General features: G+C 42.2%; 1 protein-coding gene across 1 annotated transcript in view; it reads right to left on the minus strand.

The window, feature by feature from the left end:
- arhgap35a (Rho GTPase activating protein 35a) overlaps nucleotides 1-20,785 on the minus strand; it is a 66,842-nt gene extending 46,057 nt beyond the window's left edge. The window contains exon 1 of the mRNA XM_039790634.1: nucleotides 20,095-20,785. The gene's annotated coding sequence lies outside the window, so the exon portion shown is untranslated. The remainder of the gene's footprint in view (nucleotides 1-20,094) is intronic.
- Nucleotides 20,786-22,789: the final 2,004 nt, after the last annotated feature.

Genomic DNA, 22,789 nt, shown 5'->3' on the forward strand with positions numbered 1-22,789 from the left:
CTGTAAACCATACAGCCAAGTCTACTGGAAGGCAAATTTATGCGCACACGTCACAGTATCATGAATGTGTCCGTAGGCAAATTATTCTGCTTCTGCTTTGACAGCGTTTTCTCGGAGCCCACTGCTCACACACTGACATATCTACACGCTGGCACAGGAGACACCCTCTCTTTCCGACTGCAAGCCAAAGACACACACACACACACACACACACACACACACACACACACACACACACACACTGATAATTATCCATGCAAATAAAGCTATTTCATCTGATGCAGGGGATGTGTCTCGTGTGACGTCCACACAGGTGCATGACATGTTTCAGACAAAGATGAGGAACTCGACACATGGCTTATACACATCACTCAAATGTCCTACGCTCGGACACGCCACACATGCAGGGCTTGTGGTATAATAGGAGAACATGCAACATAAAGACAGCACAAAGGCAGCTGGACCTGACTGGTGACAACACTCCCATTCATCACCATGCCCGTGGAGACTCTACATCCCTCCACAGTGACAGCAGTCAGCAGAAAACACACACACACACACACACACACACACACACACACACACACACACACACACACACACACACACACACACACACACACACACACACACACACACACACACACACACACACACACACACACACACACACACACACACAGCATACAAAAGCCCATGTCAGCATCACCACCACCAATCGGTTGGTTACTTGTGTTATGTGCGAGTGTGAGTACGCGCCTGTATCCACATATATTATTAATTTGCATGCGAGCACATGAACAAAGTGTCTCTGGTAGGAGAGATAAGGGGCTTCTTTATTTCAGTCTTTCGCTTGTGTATGAATGAATGTGTGCATGTGTGTGTTCTTCCAATCGTCTTTTAAACAGACCATTTGTTAAAAAGGGAGGAGTGGTAACGTATAAAGATACCAATAAGGGAAGCAAGAGGGTTTCTAGGACAAGGAAAAATAGACTAGGCAGAAAAGAGGAATCACTTATAGGACAGAAGAATACGAGAAAGTGAGAAGAGAAAAGGCAATGGAAGAGTAAGTGAGGCTCGGAGATGGTAAAGAAGGAGCTCAATGGGGCTTATCGTTGTCATATTTTCATTTTAGTATACAGCCTTGAATTTATCAAAAGAGATTTGCAGAATTCAGGCACATCCGGTACAAGAAATCACGGCAGATTTGCCTTCCCAGTCTAGCCCGCAGTACTTAGCATTAATCCACCCCATCAGTGCTAACAAGCCAATACTGTCAACACTCACAGTGGGTTTTATTCCATCTACAACGCAGTCTGCTTCCAGAAAACATAACACACACGCTGGCACAGGCATACAGAATTACACACACACTCTCACACAAAAAAAACATCTCTGGAAGAAAGGCATGGACAGCACAAAAGTCATTCTTTTTCATACTTAGATGAAAAAAATAACCCACATTTTCTGGGCTCTCTCATCATCATCCTCCATCTGCCTACGCCTGAATAAACACGGAGTCTGGTCATCGAGCGGGCAGCAGAAAGTGGATAGGATGATCTAGGTGAGGAGAGCAGGTGAGGATTTGTGTTTAAAGCAGTACTGAGGGCGCTGAAGAGTATTCTGGGCTCATGGATACAAGTATTTGTATGAGCTGGCCTGACACCTGTTACCTTTCATTTACGGATATACAGGGTGCGATTTGCAGGGGGGGGATGCATGGGATTTCCCCCTTTCTGGTTTATATATCCCTGCCTCTGCTGCATTAATTTTATCCCCAGTAGGGACAAAATGTATCCCCCCCCCATCAAAGTGATCAATGCGACCAATAGACCATATATTATATACCTATTTGGGCTGTAGTGTGATAGAACGATCAAATCCGAGCGGCAGTTGCTGGGACGCCGGCTACCAGCGACAGTTCTTTAGCCGCCAACAGGTGACTGTGAGTCGGCTACAGGCACCGCCAGAGGACGCTCCTTTCAGGGGCCATGGAGTTTTTTTAGCCCGAAAAATTGTGAGAGTCATGCGGCGATGACAGTTAAGTTTAGGCACCAAAATGATAAGTTTAGGAAAAAGATTGTGGTTTGGGGGTGGCCTCTAGCTCACCCAGTAAGAGCGTGTGCCCCATGTAGGTTGAGTCCTGCAGCGGCGCGGGTTCGAATCCAACCTGCTGCCCTTTGCATCCCCCATCTCTCTCCCCCTTTCCTGTCCATCCACTGTCACTATGTAATAAAAGGAAAAGGCCCAAAAAAAATTATCTTGAAAAAAAGATTGTAATTTGGATTAAAACACTCCTGAGGAAGAAACGAGCATTTCCTGCGTGAAAGTATTTTGTCTTTGCTGCAAAGTGAACTCTGCTGTGTTTTATGTTGTGCTATTTTGAGATTATACTATTGAATATTGAAGTTCATAAATAAGGGTTTTGGAATGCCTGGCCGAGTGGCACCATCCATGGTATTGTGGCTTCAATTCTTGCAGGTTTTGTCTTATATGATCAAAATACATCCCCCCTGTGCTTTTTTCACAAATCGCACCCTGGACATATAGAGATAATATGGTAGGGCTGAATGATTAATTGATTTTATACTGAAATCATAAATTGAAAGAGTGCGATTTTCATGTAGCAAGAGCCAGAATTTTAATTCTAACTTACATAATTAACAGTGTCCCAACAAGCAAGTAAAAGTTTAAGCCAGCTATTTCACAGGCTACAAAGACAACTATCACCAGCAAATTATTCCGCTGTAGCCCATTATTGTTAATTGAATGAGTTGTCAAAACAACAGAATGTACTGTACTATTTACGCTTGGCCACGGATTGTTTTGTCAAAGAAGAAACACCACTCTGTGTAATTTTTGTTGAAAAAAAAAAAAAGGAAAGAAAAAATCTTTGTTTTACTATTCAGAAGACCAACAGAGTAGCACATTCTTCTCTTTTGGATCCCGGTCTTTTTTGTCACAGGTCCAAACAAGTCCACCAGAAAAATAAAAGAACAACAATTTTACCCCTCTCCACATACCAGATATACACATGTATCCATCATACATAGTCAGACATCGATAAAACGGAAAATAAGTAACACAAATAAATTGAAATGATAGTTAAATTGTCAGCTTCCATATCCTCAACAATGTTAAAAAAAAGGCTGCTAAACAGTGTGAGATTTCCAAGTAGCCGCTCTGACAGTACAACTAATCTTAGCTAGTTTAAGATGGAACATGACTTCCCTGATCCAATGACTATATGTCCATTTAAACAATAGATCAGTCTCCTGGCCCAGGAGAACACAGAAGGCCAACATGCTCCTACCTACTGAGAGTAGCGTCCTAGCTACGTCTTTTTCTACATTAGATATTAGTAAATGCCTCACGTCAATTTAGATATGTAGCTAGCAGGTAGTTGTCGAGTAAAATAAATATTATAAAAATTTATAAATGACAGAAATTAAAACCTTTTGGAAAATCACATCATTTTTATCCATTCTTAAAATAATTCAAAGTTGTGAAGCAGCTTGTCCTGTCAATTAAGGAACATTAATTGTTAGTTAAAATAACTATGAATATTGCAATATCGGTCAGAAAAATCGCAATTAGTTTGAAATCTTTCTAAAAATCAGGCTAAAAGATTGTCTAAAAGAACTTTAATCGTGCTCCTAGAGGTTGACAGAAAAGCTGTATTTGGTGAACAATTCTGAAACTGTATGCACATGCAGACACAGTATTAACTCAATGTTTCAAGCACAAAATCTCAGGCTGCTATCTTGTAGGCTGAAACAAAAATGGTACACTAAATGTATGAATAACACACACACACACACACACACACACAGACACACACGTCGGTCAATGAATGGGAGGGGGCAGGCAGACTAGCAGGTGCTGTGTTGGTGGAAGATATGGCTTCTGTCCACCTCAGCATTTCTAAACACACATTATCTTCCCTCTCCACAGGAGGAGAGGTCCTTTCTTTTTGCCTCTGCACGGCCGCCCGCTTACCATTTCTGCTTTCGCCTTCTGCTCCAGCCTTTTCTCCTGTCTCATTTATCTACTCCCCACCTCTACTTTTATATCCTTCCCCTTTAGCTTTTATCTTTTCTTTTTCTAGCATCCTCCTGCTTTTCCTTTTCCCCTCCATCCCCTCCTTCCTTCACTGCTCCTTGTCGTCCCCTGCGCTCTCAGTGGAACAGCCCATTCAGCAACAAAACAAAGCTGCCCGCAGCATCACACACTGGCTAATCAAGCAAGACCAGAATGCAGCAGCCCTCACCTCCACTCAACACCGGCATGATACTGGGCAGCACTGGCGGAGAAAGGTCTGTCACATTAAGGAGGATTCATTGGAGAATGGTTGAAGAGAATAAATGTGCACCTAGTTTTGGCAGCTGATAAGCGCTAAAGGTAATTTTGATTCCAAAGGTTTGGTCTGTGTTTACATTTGCCTCATGGACATAGTGAAGAGAATGAGTTTGACAGTACAAAAGGCCGTAACCACCAAGGTAAAGATGAGTTTGGAAGGAGGGCTAAAGGAGGGCATGAGGGAGAGGCAGAAGGATAATGGGAAGAAGAAAATTCTCTGACAGGCCATCCCCAGTGAGGCAGCGCATTCATGACGCTGATGAAACCCAACAATGGTCAGCTGCAATCTCCTCCTGGATAGAGGATGAGCGTTTACGAGCTAGCGTGCCAGCCAGCTCCTCCACCAAGGAAAATAACCGCTGTTCAGCTTCTGAGAAAACTCAAAACACAACAAAGAAGCCGGTCCTGCAAGATGCCGAGATAGGACAGGTGTTTAAACATGCCACAGCAACAACAGGGGGGGCACATCAAGGGCTGGTGTATGAACAAAGTGCACTGTAAGCTGGCAAAAAGTTGGAATCACTCATCTACCTACAAGATAAAAAAATATTCATACACATGGCCAGGTCACAGATTTGTCCCATGGCGGGATTAGGGAAGGGAAGTGTGTTACTGACATGAGAAACACACCCTCCTCTTACTGCAAGAGGAAGAGGGAAGGCTTAAGAACAAGGACCGGGAAGACTGTGGAAGCAGAACTGCTGCAGAGATGGAAATGTGCAGACTCTGCCAAGTAACTTGTTGTAACATTCACAACTTCCTTCTGGGTTCTCAGCCTGGCTTCAACCTTTTGATTTCTAAACACAGAAGCAATTAGTGCCTAACCTCAGAAAAAGCCCTCATTACTGTATATTGTTTTTGTTTTTTGTGCCTTGCTGTTGAGGAACTTTATCACAGAAGAGTAGGTTGACTTCTCTGTCAAGCTAACACTGGATCCAAAGGCAAATGGACGAGGCAAGAGGTGTTTTCCTAAAATGTCTTTAACATGTACCATTTCCCACTGCTATTGTATGTATGTATGTATGTATGTATGTATGTATGTATGTATGTATGTTTTTATTTTTTTTTTTTTTTTTTTTTTTTTTTTTTTTTTTTTTTTTTTTTTTCTTCTCTTTCATTTTGACTTTTCGTTGCCATGAGGAACCTGACCTGCAAAGCTACATCGAAAGAGAACTATCTGTTACATGAAGAGAAACCAGCCAACAGAGTGCAGAATATAAAGCACAGGGGTGTTAAAGGAATAGTTTGACATTTTACGTATTCCTTTTTCCCCCCTGAGAGTTAGGCAAGAAGTTTAATACCAGATATATAACTGGTATGGATCCAACTCTCGCAAGATGGCAAATCAGCACAATTCCCAAAATGTTGAGTCAATTAAAAGATCTCACCTTTCTCAAAAAGTATAATTTTGAGTTAATGATTTTCTGAAGGCTTTCCTCTGCTTAGACAACATGCCCCTAAATTATCATTAGCACCAAGATTATAGGCAGACAGAGTACACTATGGGTACAGTTCAGCGTTGTTTGGCAAAATGTATATTATAGCCAAGCACCAAATACTGATGTCCGTATAATAACGTCTATTTCTGAGGTTCAACATGCAGTTTCACTTGTTCTGGTGCTAAGCAGGAACATTTAACTGCTCTACTGGAACAATCATACAGCTAAACTGTCATAACGTGTTTAAAGGTTGCACTGTAGGCAGGACAGAACGTCTGGGTGTGTTGCAAGACATTAATGGCGTTAAAAGGAAAGAGTGGGATGGCAAGGAGGAAGAGAGGCCAGAGTGTGCTGCGAGGAGGAGAGAGCGTGATGGTAGGCAGCAGAGAGGAGACTGTAGTGATGAGACCGAGAGGCGCGAGTGATGGTGTGGAGTAGAGGAGAGTGTGATGGTAGGATGGGATTTGAGTCTTTTAACTTCATTTAGTTCCGCCTCAGTCTGGGGTCTGTAGATTATGTCTAATTAAGCAGCTTAGCATGGCTTAAAAAGCACCACACAGAAAGCACAAGAGCCTTATCTGTCAACCTGCTCAAACGATTCTCCGCTTCTCCTTTTCTTCCCGTGGCAGGCTAACATAAATTCCCTTTGCATGGCCTTTATGCAAGAGAGATTAGAGGCTCTGACATCGGAGCGAGCTGGATAGCTAGCAGCCGCAGCGATAGCAGTGTGGGCTGTGGAGAGAGGGAGAGAGCATGTGTGGCGAGCAGTGGGGAGGCACAGGGGCAGGCAGATGCTTCCTCTCAGACTGCAGGAGGAGAGCGAGTTGATGAAGAAGGGTGGGGCTCACCAAACACGAGTGCTCCAGTCATTCTCATCAGTACTGGTACACCAGCCAGAGTTAAACCCTACAGCTTCTCATTATCAGAGTTCGTAACAATACATAACCAACCAGGCAGGAGCATTGACGCCAGTGTGGTCCAGGTAACAATCAAAGATTCCAGGTGATTTGATGAACAGCTGTATAAGCCAAAGATGCGTGATATTCCCGACAAAATAATGACTGGGTTAACATTAGCACACTAGCATTCCAGGTTTGATCAGGTTTTGGGAGTATTCTGGTTATGTATTGCGCATGTAAAATCATATTCTGGCATGAAAAGCCTGGATATGCTAGCTGCAGTACTCCGATAGAAATCAAGTTCTGGAAAAATGTAATGGGCAGATCAACTGATGATGAAAATAATAGTTAGTTGTAGGGCTGGGCAATATATCGATATCAAAATATTAGGCTAGATATGGGTGGATCTCTGGATATCGCAATATCGTAATATAAGTGTTGTCTTTTCCTGGTTTTAAATGCTACATTACAGTAAAGTGATGTCACTTACTGAATTTACCAGATGGTTTCTAGCTGTTCTATTCTTTGCCTTAAACCACTTAGTCTTTTTTTCCAAATTACTGATAATTATGTATCAAAAATGTCAGTGTAAATATTTTGTGAAAGCACCAATTGTCAACCCTACAATATCAATATTGAGATATTGAGATAAAAATATCGTTATATTTAATTTCCTCCATATCGCCCAGCTCTAGCTAGTTACAGCCGTAGTGATGATTTCCACACTGAAATGGAGCCAGACATTTGTAGTGTGAAAGGTAAACTGTGTGGTTGCCCTCATCTTCCATTTAACTGGTGATCTGGCAGAACGGTATATGCATCAGCGGTATCCAACACCCAGAAACCAAAGTGGGTTCATCGTCGGTATAGAAAAGACAGAGTGTTGAAATATCATCAAACCAAGATCAAGAGATATGAATAACAAGGTTTCTCATGTTCCTTGTGAACGTTTTATCTTGAACATGATCAAAACCAGGATATGAATCAAAACTGCTGTGCATGTAAACATACTTCATATAAAAACAACTGTAACAAAAACCTTCACCAAACAGATATTTCTGCAGGGTTGGGGTACTATAAATCTTGTTTGGTGAGACACCTCATCACAGCAATAAAACACTTTGAATGAAAAGTGTGTGTGTGTGTGTGTGTGTGTGTGTGTGTGTGTGTGTGTGTGTGTGTGTGTGTGTGTGTGTGTGTGTGTGTGTGTGTGTGTGTGTGTGTGTGTGGCCTCTCCACCTCTTCCTATACTCCTGTAAATTATCAAGCTGGAGTATTGTCATGGCGACAGCAGCATTGTGTGACATCAGACATGCCTGGCTGCCGTAAGTCATCGCAGGGTGACTTGTTTAATGTGATTGCGGAGCAGTTGGAGGTAGCTGCAACAAAACACAGGAGGTCACTGGGAGTTTGGCTCCACTTGGCTTTCCACACGAGGCAACATTCCCCTCCTCAGGCTTACAGGTAGACAAAAACACTCCCTTGGTTAAATTCCATCTTTTGTGTCACAAAAATACAACCCACATGCAAAAAAACAATTCTCTCTAATCCACTACTGAGGCAGGATGTACAGCATTATCTTTTGTGTGATTTCAGACTGGGCAAAGCAAGATGGCCGCCCTCAAAACTGGTCAGTCTTGTTGAGATTTACAAAAGACACCAGGGGATTGAGGAAAGCGTTCACACACAGACGGACTGCAATGTGCCGATGTCGTACGAGAAGCCTTAGAGCGAAATCCACAGAGCGTCTATTACGGACACCGACTCCTCTCATTCACTCCAGGTGCAAGGCCCCTGGGCGGAGAAAATCAGGTCTACTGCAGACACGCAAATAGGTGCACAACATGAAGTATTTACATAATTAAAAAAAATAAGGAAAGAAAGAGAAGGAGACAGAAGTAGAGGCCAACAGCTACAGAGAGGAGAGAAGAGGAGAGCGAGGTAGCGATGAAGAGATAAAGTCAAAGCCTGACTGATGTGGTGAAGAGAAAGAGAGTGCGGGACTTGGAACGGAGAGAGAGATGAAGAGAGAGCTGCTATCTGATAGAAGGGATTTGCCCTTCCCTGGAACAGTAATTTACTAAAGCCATTCTACAGAGGCCCATCAGTGGCGATCGGCTGGCAGATTACACGACAAAATCTCATCCCTCGCTTTCCCCCCAGCCAATCAGCGCCAGGCAGCGAGCACAGGGCAGAGGATAAAGGGAGGACACAGGAGGGGAGGGGCAAAATTTCCGGTCTCTGTCTGTTGAATTTAGGGAGGCCACATACACAAACATGCACGCAGAATACATACGAGAGATTGGATAGGAGTCGGAGCTATTACCGTTGCATTTTCCCACCCTCAGGACACAGCAGCTAACACTGCTTGGTTGCAAGAGCTGGGGATTTGTCATTTATAAATCAGTTTTCTGCTCTTCTTTCCTCTGCACTCGCTTGTGCATTTTGCAGTTTGTATCCTGCCCCGAAGGCCATCACAGCATTCCTCTGTTGGTCCAGTCACTCTCCCCTTGTCCTCCCTCCCTCCCTCTCTCTCTCTCTCTCTGCCCCCTCCCCATCCCTCTCTCCATGCACTGCAGAGGCCTGTCAAGTGTGCCCCAGCTGTGCAAGCAGTAGGAGCTGTTTACCATGGTACATCATCAGGGAGCCCCGGGAGCACCGCCCAACACGCTCGCGGAGCTCTCACAACCGCGTTTCGCACATGATGTTGAACATTATAGGCCCTCTGAACAAGTCAACGACCCAGCGTGCAGTAAAACAACCTTTCCTGGCGAACTCACACAGCATGACAGAAAATCCCAACGTATCTTATTCTTGACAACTATGCAGAAAAAAACAAGGAAATTCTGGAGAACACGAAATACTGCTGAATCACAATTCTATAAATTCAAATCTGTCGACCTTGTGGTGTAACAAATGGTTCCAGTAGAGAGAGAGAGAGAGAGAGAGAGAGAGCGAGAGCGCACACGCACACACACACACACACACACACACACACACACACACACACACACACACACACACACACACACACACACACACACACACACACACACACACACACACACACACACACACACACACACACACACACACACACACACACACACGACTGAGCTCTTCTTGGCAATAAAGGCCTAACCATCGACATCCTGTGTCTCCCTCTTTAGCCCCGGCATGTGAAAAAACAAACAAATTCGAACAACAGCGAGCTGTTCCTTCCCTCTCTCTGCCATCACTGTTTACCGTCTTCCCCTTTGGAGCTGCTGCCCAACCTCACAAGACCCCAGAGGATCCCCGGGGGCCCTAAGGAGAGGACGGGCATCACCCACCCATGTCTCCTGTCAACTATGACCTCTGGAGGGAGGCGCAAGGGAGGAAAAGGCAAGGCCCTGGATGTTAAACCTGCTCTGCCGTCTAAAAGCTGGACGTAAATACCCTCAGAGTTGCACAGTTTCCTAGAATCTGATCCACTATGGCCAAACACTGAGACTTGGGACAGAGAGAGGATGTATTTACATAGTTGTGAAGCAAAATCCTAAATATTGTGGATGGGAGTCTCTGTGATATATGAGCGTGTTGAAATAGTTTACAGGTCTGACAACAAGTGTGCTCATGTGTAATACGTTGAGTTGTGGTTCGAGGGCAGGTTAAACTAGTCTCAGGCATTTGTTTGGTTCATTCTACCAAAAAAAGCACACAAACAAGAAGTGCCCTGCAATCAAAACAGCTCGACTAAAATAATCCAACATGTTGATGGCAACACCTAAACTGATGACTCGGATATACTTTTTGACCCTTTTCTCTTACAATTCTTCACTTTCTACCTCTTTTTTTACAATGAAGTCTTGCTATTCGAAATCACTTCTTTCCGACTCTTCATCTCTCGGACACGCGCCTTGCACAACATATACACAGCAGGTGGTAGAAATAATGGAAGCATCAACATCCCTATAATGATAGCTTCGGTGTCGTTTCTGGCAGAAGTCTGACGGGAAACTGATAAAGGCGAGGTAATTGCCAATTAGCGCTATCAAAGGGATTCTGAATGTTTGCAAGATTACAATGACAGTGAAAAACCCACCATTTGTCCCAGACATGACCAGAATCATGCCTAGCTTTGTTTAAAATCATTACTTTAAAAGATTTCACTGACCTACTCAATACATAATTCATGGTTAAGATAAATCATTACCTTAGCCTGCTCAGACAATACTTCAGTAGAGAAGTAGAATGGACTTCCACTTAAAATCTCAAACAACTCATTCTTCTCAAGCGGCTTTAAATCACTAATTTTCGATTGTGCTTATTGGCAGTGGCTGTGTTTAAAACTTCTAATGGGTATTCTTGGAGGAAACAGAGACCTATTAACTGCTCTGATAGGACTAAATATTTGTTGGCTTGAGTGTAGGCTAGGAAGCTAGAAATACAATTAGCCTGAGTTCACATGTTTCAACATAAGCTGAATTTTTTGGATAAGCTCTTTTTGTTCAATCTATCTGCCACTGCGATAAGAGAGGACCAATTCAGGTTAGGGATTACTATTATTACTGGTGTAAAAGCACATCAATTCTCTAATAAATCCCTTTTGCATAATGTATCTTGAATGTTATGTCAGTAATGGAGCCAAACATTTAATTATCTAAGATGCATCTCAACCACAATACGATGTCTCTGAGCATGTTTAAGGTCTTTTTAAGAAATTTCTTCTCATTGACCAGATATGATCAACAACTGAGAACAAAAGAAATTGTTAATCAGCATTTACCACAATCACTGCAGGATGAATATGCCATTAGTCATTCAGAGTCATTAGTGATAAATGCCTTTTAGGAGTAACTGCATGACTGAAAACAAAGCAGCCTGCATGTACAGACACTCTTTGGATAGCTTCCATCTTGGTTGGGATCCACTGAGATCAAATGGTCAAGTTCAATGCCAGTTAACAATATAACACTTTCCAGTATACTAATATAATAATCTCTGTACTATATGGTGTATTGCATGCTTTTTCTTCTAACCTTTAACAGGAAAATTGAAACAGTTCAATTCATAAATACATTTTAAGTTTCAATTTTAGCACACAATAATTGTTTCTGAAATATTTAAGTTCAAGTGTAATCATGATTCATTTTTTATTTTTAAAAGGGGGACTTTGCCAATTTTCCATTTACAATCTTAGTTTACATTGTACTACACAGCCCGTAAAAACAGTTGCTGGCTCTGGTGGAGCTTGAACCCTACTTGGTTGCATTATGGGAAATGTAGGATCCAGTGTTTTAGGAGCTTGACCTAAACTAGAGACAAAACCTCAGTGCCTCTGTTGTAGAAATTGTAAGCATTGTCTTTTAAAAGCGGTCTCTAAAAGTCCCCTACATTTATGGAAATTAATAACCAAATAGTTGGGAGTACCACTTTAATATAATAATGAATCATTTTCTCATTACTTGAGAAGGTAAACTGAACATTTCATTTTTAAAGATCATATCTACCTGTACAAATAGCAGAATTCAAATGTTAATCCAAATGTAAAGTGGGAAATGCTGCCTTCCCTCTATACGCCCACCAAAGAGATCCCAACTCTGGCATTACAGTGGAGATAAGGTCTCTGTGGAAATCTAAGACTGCTTTGACACTGTAATGGATTTAAAAAAATGAACATCCAATACGTCATCTAGAATGGTGGCAATGTTAATGGCTTGCCAATGTTTTGATATTCATGTTTCACCAAAGGCTCACCTCTCTCCATCTCATTTTCTTTCGGGCAGTCACATTGATTTAAGCTACAACAGGCCCGGCTCGTCCGGACCTGACAAACTGCATTCCCAACGACCTTTTCCCTCATAGAGCAAAAAGGTCCGCATTCTCTTCTCTCCGATGACTGTGACTAATACGGGCCGTGGTGTGGTGAGGCTGTCCTCTCCCTGAACAACCCTCAAACCAAAAACAACTCCTAGAAATGTTTACATTCTTTTTACCCATGTTTCCCTTACTTTTATCTTCAGAACTTAGGACATACTGTACGTGGAAGTCAGCATAGAAACAAAGGAAGAGGCAGGACTCGTGCAGACTCAGGTTTGTGGTTTGTGGGGATTTTCAACCACAGATGATGCATTCAAAGTATTATTAGAAATAGAAACATCAGCAAAAACTATTGTGCGACTTTCTTCATTCTAAAACATTTAACAGTCTCACCTTTGTGACTCGTGAAAAGTAACTTCAATAGGATACACAATTTCACACTTCTACTATATTAGGCATTGTGTGACCTCGACTGTGCTTACAGTTTATTCAGTGTAAATCTGACTGCAACACGATGATTAAATTTAAAAAGCCACAATTGTGAGTAATGGGTGGTGAATTGAGATATTTCTCCATTTCTCATTGGGAATGTTACAAAATGGTGGATCTTCAGGAGCTGCTGGAGCACTGCAACAGGAAATGAACTCTGACATAAGAGCTATGGACCTTGGGGCCCCAACTGCATCCTGGGAAATATGGCAATGAGAAGAAAAATGACCCATGTCGCCCCCATGGAAAACCCAACTCAGAGCTAAATCCAATTACAATGCTCTAAAATGGCACAATGGATATAGATCTTTATAGCATTCCAAGCGGCCTTCATCTTATTGCCTCGAGATTCAAGCATTTAGGTGATTCATCACTAAGTCACAAGTGTGTATTTAACACAAACACATGTGCTGTTTGGCCAACAACAACAATCAGAGTAACGAGGTCAAAACCAGGCCAACACAGAGACTGGCCTGCTGGCTGGAATCGTGGTCTGTCTTTCTTTCATGCAGATGGACCAACCAGCACCACAATAAAGACAGCCAACAACAGAAAGAAAAGGGGTGATGGGAGATACAGAAAATGACAGAATGACGACCATCTTAAGATAACATAACACTGTACCATTTGGCTTGGGCTGCTTTGGGTGTGCCTCCTCTATCGGTAAAATCCATCTGTTCCCCTCGCTCTCTGTTTTATGGCCGTTTTTCCCAGCAGTGAGACAATAGTATGGACATGATTAGCTAAGTGGTGGCTGGATGACAAGCGGTGGCGCTGCGATCGATAACGGCAGGCCAAGCCATCCGCAGGCTGAGCAGTGCTTACTCATCAGCCCCGGGCTTGCATGAGCTCTTGCTTGGGCCAGAAACTGGGACTGAACCAGATAAGTGATGCAGAGGTGTCCGGGGCTCGCTGCCTGTGATAACAAATGGCTATGAACAGCCACCTTATCTTCTCACCTTAAAGAGGATATGATGTCCACTGTCACACAGCTGCCTAACGGCCAGAACTACTCTGACAGTTATGTTATGAGGGTGAGGAGGGGTCAACCACTGTTGGTTTACATTGTGTGTACGTGTGTGTGTGTGTGTACACACATGCGTTTTCATACCATTGTGTCCTTATAAGTGAAAGCAGTTAGCCATTTCCAAAGCCAATTTCCAAACTGTCAAAGTTGAGCTGCATCAACCATGAATACTAAACAATAACAGCCACCTAATGATTTGCAAATGTTAAAATGCCTGGGGCAAGCTCCAAGGTAAGAATACCTAATCACAACATTGTAAAAAATGCCCCTTGTCAAAATAAGGGTTTTGTGCGTCCTTGTATATGTGGGAGAGAGACAGTGTCGGCACATGTTCACTGGGGGAGATGCCAAAGGCCACCACAGTGGTTGCCAGATCCCCCTAAAGTGGCATCTGAGACAAACATCTAGTGACAAGGTGCTGCCCTTCCTGTGTCCCTAACCACAGCTGACAATAACATTGCACTGTGCTCCAAGGACAGAAACTTTGAGGGATGGAGAGAGCCATGGGGACAGAAATGGAAATATTCTGGGGCAACCGATAGAAAAGAGGACAAGTTGGAGAAAAACTTGGGGTTGAGTGAGGTACTTTTTAAAGGCCTCTGGTTGTCTGCGTCTGCAGGCCCCTTTCCCCATTTCTCTCCTCTCTACTTCTGTCACTCTCTTTTCTTCTCCGATACTTATCAGTCTGTGATTACACCTGCTAACTTTAATTAGGAAACGTTAGAAGTAGGACGTCTCTCTGCCTCCCACTCTCCACCTCCCTCTTCTCTGTGCTGCAGGTGTACGAAGACACTTCCAATAAGGTTGTCAGAACACTGGGCAGAACAGAAGCAGCATGTAAGAGACATCATGATAAATAGACAACACGGTGGGATAACAAACAAACTAAACATCAAGTTCCTGCGGTGTCAACATGAATTAACCATGAGCATTATTAACATACACGTACCTAAAATGGTTTTATTTTGACAGGGCACAAACGTAAACCCAAAGAGACAGTGACGACTTACAGTGGAGGGACCATATTTAAGTATCGCCACAAACTCTCTTCCTGCACACAGTTTGCCGTTTGTAAACTGCCAAATACTGAAATCATTCCGTCATGTTTCACTAGGCACGTAATCTTTTTATGGTTAACGTTTAAAAATGAAAAGAAAAAGCAAACAGCTAGTAGTCAAGTCACACACACAACCTATTGCTTTCCATTACAATGTTTACAGAACAGTTAGAGGAGAGGTGGTGAGGTAAGAATGTTGTAATATTACACCTGACAGGAGCAGCCAGTCTTCATAGATAACACCCCAACCTTAGAGTGTCTCAGTCACACCAAAGTCGCTGTTACAGGAGCCTTTTTTCTCCCTTTCCGGATGAAATTAATCCGACTGATGATACCCAAGGATGTATAACTCCAGCACTAAATAAAATGACTGCACAAGGTGTCCTATTGACATCTTTCACAGTATGTAATCAGAGAGAAATGTTTCTTCATATATTAAATCCAGCACTCCACCTCTCTCTTCATTTAAACAGGATGGGAAAGGCAAGACGTGCATTGTGCGCTGAGCACCATTATTGCTGGACTGCTGAGCTTCCTACTGAACCAACAAGTTGTATGAGAATACACACAACTACTCCTGCAGCTATTGAACGGAAGAAGGTGTGCCGGCACCCGTGGCACCTGCCGTCTTTCAGAAAGGCAAACGTGTGCAGAGTATAGACGTTCCGGAAATAAAAACTAAATGGAGAGAGTACTTACATGGCAAACTATCATCTGCATACAGGAAGTGTTTCCAATGTCTAGTTAATTCTCATTAAGGTGGTTACATTAAGCTTTTTTTCCTGATTTGGCTATTATTGTGATTATTAGTAGAATAAAGTAGGCTTGTTGCTCTCCTCTGATTCTTCCCTCACTTTTGACCCTCTGTTCTCCTCTCCATGTCCCCACCCCCTAACCACACAACCAGACATCGTAGGTGGACTTCCTACAGGAAACCCGGGGGCACCACAAGGGAGAATCTCCAGAGAGAAAGTCAAACAATGACACAGGGACTTCTCCTACTGACTCTAGCCCAATTTAGGCAATGAAGCCTGGAGGCTCGAGACTGAGATGAGGGTAGGTCAGCACGACAGGTTAAGACAAAAATGAAAACTAAGTGTTGGGTTAGTGTGGGAAAGGTGTGAGTGTGTGCATGTGTCCACAGACTACAAACATCCTTTAATAGTTGTGTAGGTGGATTTCGCGGCCGTCTCTCTTTGTTCCTGAGGATGAGAGGTTTCCAGTGTCTACAGCCTTTCAAAATCCAAAGTGCAGTCAGCGTAAACACTGACTCACTCGAAAAACAATCAAAGGCTATTATACCCTTAACATTATAATGTAATGGAACATTGTGCATGACAAGCCTCTTTTTTCAGACACGTCAACTACACAATCTGCAAAACTTGGGAGGACTTAAGTTTGAAGACACTGTGTTGCCGGTGGTACATACTTTTTGCTTGCGATCACAGCGGCAGAAGTCCAACCTATTGAACTCTGGGTAGTGGCCTCATTTCATTGGCAGTGACTCAATCATAACATCTTATCTACAGAAGTGCTGAGTCATGGAATTCAGCTGTGGCCAATAGCCAAGCAAGCAGGGTTAGTTATGGCTGTCATTGATTGGTTGATCCCTGAGCACAACACTGAAAGGGCACATACCAGGAACACAGCCTGAAGCAGAAACTGGCAGCTTGCGTTTTACTTTACTCTCTCATTCTTGGAGCTTTTTTTTCCCCCTCCTCCAACTGACTACCTACTTTGTTGTGTCACTCCCTCACTGGTCCCAGTTTCTCCCCTCATGTTCCCTCTCTGCAGCTCTTCCAAATTACCATAGTCCATTAGCCTTGTCCCTCTGTTGTGTAATTGTATCTGAAAGAGCAAAACAGGGCCGCTCACGTCCAGAGGTCACCATTCCTCTGTGGCTTACATCCTGGTCCTTCATCTCCATGGTCACCGTGCTTCCAAACACTGTCTTTTTTTTTTTTTTTCTTCGGGAAGAAATTTGAAGGCTAGTTAAAATCTCAACAGAGCCTTATGGCCACCATTCAAACCATTAATCATATCTAAAGCCCTTACTTTCCACTAGGATTACCCATTAATAATGCATTTGTATTGGAAAAGCAATACCATAATCAGCTGGGCTTGGGATAGAGAGCAAATGCAATCTTTATTACTGATTGATTTCAATAAAAAAAATGAGTTTCAAACTTCTTGGGTGAACCATTTGTTATAATAGTGCTTATGCATATGACTACTGGTGATATTTTCTCATCATTTTGTTTCCTTAAAATAAAAACTATAGGCACAACCACCATCGCTGGTTTGTGGTCAGTGCCCTCATACATAATTTGGCCATTCAGGATATGGAGTTCAACTGGCTCTAAAACAGAATAGGGGCAAACTACAGAGGCCTCTATATCAAGCTGTCCCCATCTGCAAATCTGTAATGAGCATGGGAGCTGAAACAGTGGGGAGAGAAGGGAACCTCAGTTCAACTGAGGCAGGCACACTTTCTAATGGAAATTCAGATACAATCATCCCAGAATGCACTTCTCTCTGCCTAATAATCGGCCACTAGAACAAGGCAGCCATTGAGAGGAAAGGGACTGTAATCTGGTCCACCAAACTCCAAAGCTGCCCGCTATAATTAGCTCCTTTCTCCATCAAACACAGGCTCACACTGACTCACAAGCAAACTTCTCCTGTAATACAAAGGAGGGAAGAGATTTAGCGAGCGGCACATTTTCAGATGAGTGGGTATATTTTCCATCCTTGGCATATGGAGTCACCCTGCGTTGACAGGTATGCTAGCTGTGAAATCGGCAAACGAGTAAGAGGCCAGCGTTTCATTTAGCTGCACAGTGGTTTGTGGAAATAAAAGCCTCGGTTGACATGGAAATAATATGGTATGGGTAACGTTTTTAAATTGAGTGATATTAGAAGCCAGAAACACAACATTCCTTATCAAAATAACTCACAGCTGGGCTTACTGATTTAGAACATGATTCACACTAAAGGGCTCAAGTACTTAGGATTTTCCCATTTGATTACTGGTTTGGCGTTGAGAAGTCAAGTGAGGACTATTAGAATTAGACTTGATATAAAGAGAGTAGGTACACATAATATGGGACAGAATCTCCCTTCGCAGGGCCATCATCAAAGGATGTATCCGCATCTCTGGCCTACATCCTGACGAACAAAGCCTGCCCTCCTCTAATCCCAGGAACATGTTCTAGTCCAGGACTCGCGACACGATCCGCAGCCCAGAGGCACGCAGACAGACAGACAGACCGGGGTGAGCGGGTATGCTGGTACTAGCCTGCTGCCTGGGCAAATGGCACGGCTATTAGGGGAAGAAGAGGCTTCCTGAAGAGGTGTGACTGCACTGCAAAGGGCCCAATCAAGCAGAGAACAGAAGTGCTGACAGCTGCTAATGCATTTACCTGAGAGCAAAGAGACTGTCTTGCCGAGGAAAGTGTGCGTATGCGCGTTTACTCCCTCCACAGTCATCCCAATAAGGTTGATTAAGATCAAAGAGAGATAAACTAAATAGCACAGCCAGCAAATGCTGGGTTATGAGTCAACGTATTTGCTTGGAAAGGACCATAAATCTACAACAGATCACCATATATCCAGTATCAAATGACAAAGTTCCTGTTATGAAAATGTCCCCTCTATGTGGCAGTGACACAGCAGTGCAGGCCACAGCCCTACTGTGCATCTCCACGTTCAGGCCATATCACAAACCTACACAGACATTCCCCCACTTATGTTACCCTGTGAAGTCTTTCACAGTCGATCTTAAATCAATATTCCAAAGGCAGGTAGAACGATCACTTTGGAAATGAAAGTACTGAAGTCCAGTTAAAGGACTCTGACAAAAAGGGAGTGGCTATAGCGGGGCAATGACCACTTTGCAGTGGCAGTGACATTAAGCCGTGACACACCGGTGACAAGTTCTGGCACAAAAAAATAGATTTATTGTAGTGTTAAGTGTTATCATTCGGGCACTTTAATCAGTCTTATCTGTACATCTTAGAACATGGAGGGCTAGACATGCAGCATCTAGACAGTGTGGGTAAATATCCCCACCTGAGACATTTAGCCTAATTGTTGGAAAACTACACATACGCTGTATATCCTGTTTTAGAAGATTTGAGTCCTTTGTGTGACAGGTACAGTTAAACTGGAACTGAGCGGTTACATCCCGGCAGGGCGTGCGCACATTATCTGACTGTGTCACCAGGAAGCCTTGTACATGCAGCTTTGTTGCAAAGTTAGTGGGACATTTAACAAGAGAGTGACACGAGTGACCCTCGTGACAAACATTTGTTATGTTTAAGATCTTATATCATGACCTAAACCTGATTGAGGGCCACGGTTTGTGGCTACTAAAATGCTAAACATGTCTCCCCAAAAAAACGCATTAGGCAACTTACAACTTCACAAAACTTCATTTATAAAATTCACTTAAATGTTATTTTAAACCAGGAGATAATCAGAACATTAACAAATACACGAAACATGCAACATCAAACAGTTGCTTGACAGCATAGTCCAACCCAAACATCCTATTCCCCCTCTACCAATTGAAAGTCCTTATTGCTCATTATATTCCAGGCATACAGGGGAGATCCTCCAGGCCTTACAAGATCAATACATTCCAGGTGTTGTTGTACAAACAATTTTAATGTTTGGACAAGATCCATTTTCATCACCACCAGAAAGGGCCCCCCTCCCTCCCTTTCTCCTCTATGAACTTCCCATTTAAACATGCGCAGGGCAACTGTAACCTACTTTAGAAGATGTTTGTTTTTATACACCTATGCATGGTCATTAGAATTATCATTAATATCAAAACGCACCAGCCCTCAGGGGGACTGGGGTTGACTCCCAGTTCCTTGTTATTCGCCGCACTTCAAATTAACCCAAGCTAAAATGTAGGGAGGAGGTAAACGCCTTCAGATCTTCTTTTCAACATTGTTTCAAAATGATCTATTCACGTGTATATTTGGTGTAGAAGAAGAGTATCTATCTACATACCATAGCATTCCTTCCTCTCTCGTCCACTCCTTCCTTTCTCTTTCTGCTCCTCTGCGACTCACAGCCGGTGAAAGACTTACAAAAAAAAATACAGACAAAAACACTTCCTACCAGGACTCACATCGATTATTTTCCGCTTTTTTTTTTTTTTTGAATAAACGAATATGTGTCCAATGCTTCCCACATCAAGTGCTCGTTTTCATCAGACTGAAGTTTTCATAAACGAGATGCATGTCTCTCCCTGTCTGAGGAGAGGGGGGAGAGAGAGAGAGAAAAACCAACTAAATTCTAGTTGAAATGCTGTTCAAACTCCAGTCTTTCTCCCCCCCCCCGGCTTGAAACGAGGAGAAAAGGGGGGAGGCGTTGTAAAAGCGCTGTTTCGGTGTGTTTTTTCCTTCTTGGTTCAGCCACCACGTTGTTTTGACCAATTATTATTTCCTTTGTTGTGTCAAAAAATAAAAAGAGTCCGTATGAAACGCGACCACAAGCTCTGCCTTCATTGACCAAAGCACCGCTTTTCAGTGTAGCTACAACAGCTCGTCCCAAACTGTTGTATTTTCCTTTCTAGCGTTAAGCCCCTTACAGGCTAAATGTGTGACGGTGTGTATAAGTCTATTTTTTTTTTCAGCTTCCCAATAATGGCGGACCTCCCGAATCCAGCATCTCCCTCCTATTCACTGAACAGAGAGAGAGAGAGTCTCGCCCAGCGGTTCATGGACACAATTACAACTCATAGGCCTACGCACACTGTTTATGGAGAGATTTAAACGTGACTATTAGATTTTTTTTAATTACTTATTACATACATTTTTAAACAACCAGTCATATGCAATATGCTTACAATATGTTACATTAGCCAGAAATGTGGGAAGAAAACTTCTTTCTTGATCCCATAGGCTATTCGGTTTTTTTTTCTTCTGTTTGGTAACGTTAGTTTCACGTAAACATGTATTCAACCAAACAGATGTATAATCAGTGGACAAATGAATTAACTTAAAATTAAAGAAATATCTCCAATAATGTCTAAACCATTCACAAAATATGTTTTTTTAAGAATGATCTAAAATGTGAGTAGGCTACTGCATTACAACTAAGGTACTTTTACGAGACTATTTTCATTTTGTCACTTTACATTTATACTTTTATTACATTTCAGAAGGGCCTACTTATTTTTATTGTTGTCTTCTCTTTGTTTTGTATTGTACCTTTGACAGCTGTAGATACTCACTTTGATCAACATGTACATGCAAAGCATATGTTCAACGTATAGGCTACAATATAATGCTTTGTTATTTTTGTATTCGTTTTTAATATGTAGAAACAAACAACATAAAGTGCATTGTTGCCAGCCATCACATCTACATCACAATCGTTTTCCTTCGTGTAGAACTGAATAATTTGCTTACCTAAAGCATACAATAACAAAAAAGGAGGGAGAAGAAGAAAGGAGGAGGTAAAAGGTAAAAATGGGGGAGAGAAACCAACTGCCACATTAATTTTTCACACACACACACACACACACACACACACATATATATAGATATTACATTTCTCAGTCTTAAAGTAAGTCTTTCCATCTCATGGATCTTAAAATATGCTGAGTAAAGTACCCAAGTGTGTATAACAGCCTAACATATGCCATATTCTGTCGTTTTACTCTTGATACTTTGCATCTCCTTCTTCAGTCAAAGTAACAGATTACTTTTATGTTTAATGTCTGAAGGTTTTATCTTGTGCCTACATCCAGTAGGCTATGTTCTATTGCAACACTGTTTCCGAACTACAGAAGAAAAAAAAATGTCTTCATGTCATCATGGTTGTAATTAATTCACTTAATTTTGGTCCATTTCTCCTCTTGGCCCCATGTGTCACACATCACTTTTCACAACTGATCCCCAATTCCCATTCCCAACATTACTCATTGTTTAAGAGATTTTAATGTTCCATGGCTACATAACCGGCAATAGATTTGTGGAGCGTTGACCTGAGGACTCCTACCTAAAACCGTATTGAGTAGCACAGAGGTAAAATATTTACTATACCTTTCCTGAGAAAATCCATTATCTCAAAGGTTATAGTCCTAATTATATGTGGTGTGGCCAGAGTCATCCTTTTGATAAAAGACTTGCTGTGAAGTGTCCTTTGATGATTTCAGCCACTAAAAGCATTTAAGTTCCTATAGGGTAGATTTTTTTTTCCTCAGGTAGTCAAAGCATCTACTTCCACATACTTGGAGAAATATCTGCGATGTTGTACAAGTAGTGACAGCTCAAACAGATGTTTAGTGTCTTACATTTGGAATTCTCCTCATCTCTGATAGCCCTTTCTTGAACATGCAAGTCCTATCTGTAATCTAAACGATGTCTGATATGTAACAAACAAATACTTAGGGCTGTAAAACCCAATTTAAAAATATTGATTTTGAAATGTAATTTGACACTTAGAAAGGATATTTAAGCCTGAGACACTACATACTGGAAACAATACGGACATAGTTAAGATAAAAGCTGTTACAATATTCAACCTCCTGGGCTGTTGAATAGCAGAACATAAGAAATAATTATTTGTATAGAATTTCTATTACTCCTACAGGAGTTGTAAAATTATAATTTATAAACTTAAGTGAACTATGTTTGCCATGACAGTTTGAAATGTGACCCACCATTGAATACACAGCCAGGCAGCAGGGTTCAAG

The sequence above is a fragment of the Perca fluviatilis genome, chromosome 2 (assembly GCF_010015445.1).
Source record: "Perca fluviatilis chromosome 2, GENO_Pfluv_1.0, whole genome shotgun sequence".
Taxonomy (NCBI): Eukaryota; Metazoa; Chordata; class Actinopteri; order Perciformes; family Percidae; genus Perca; species Perca fluviatilis.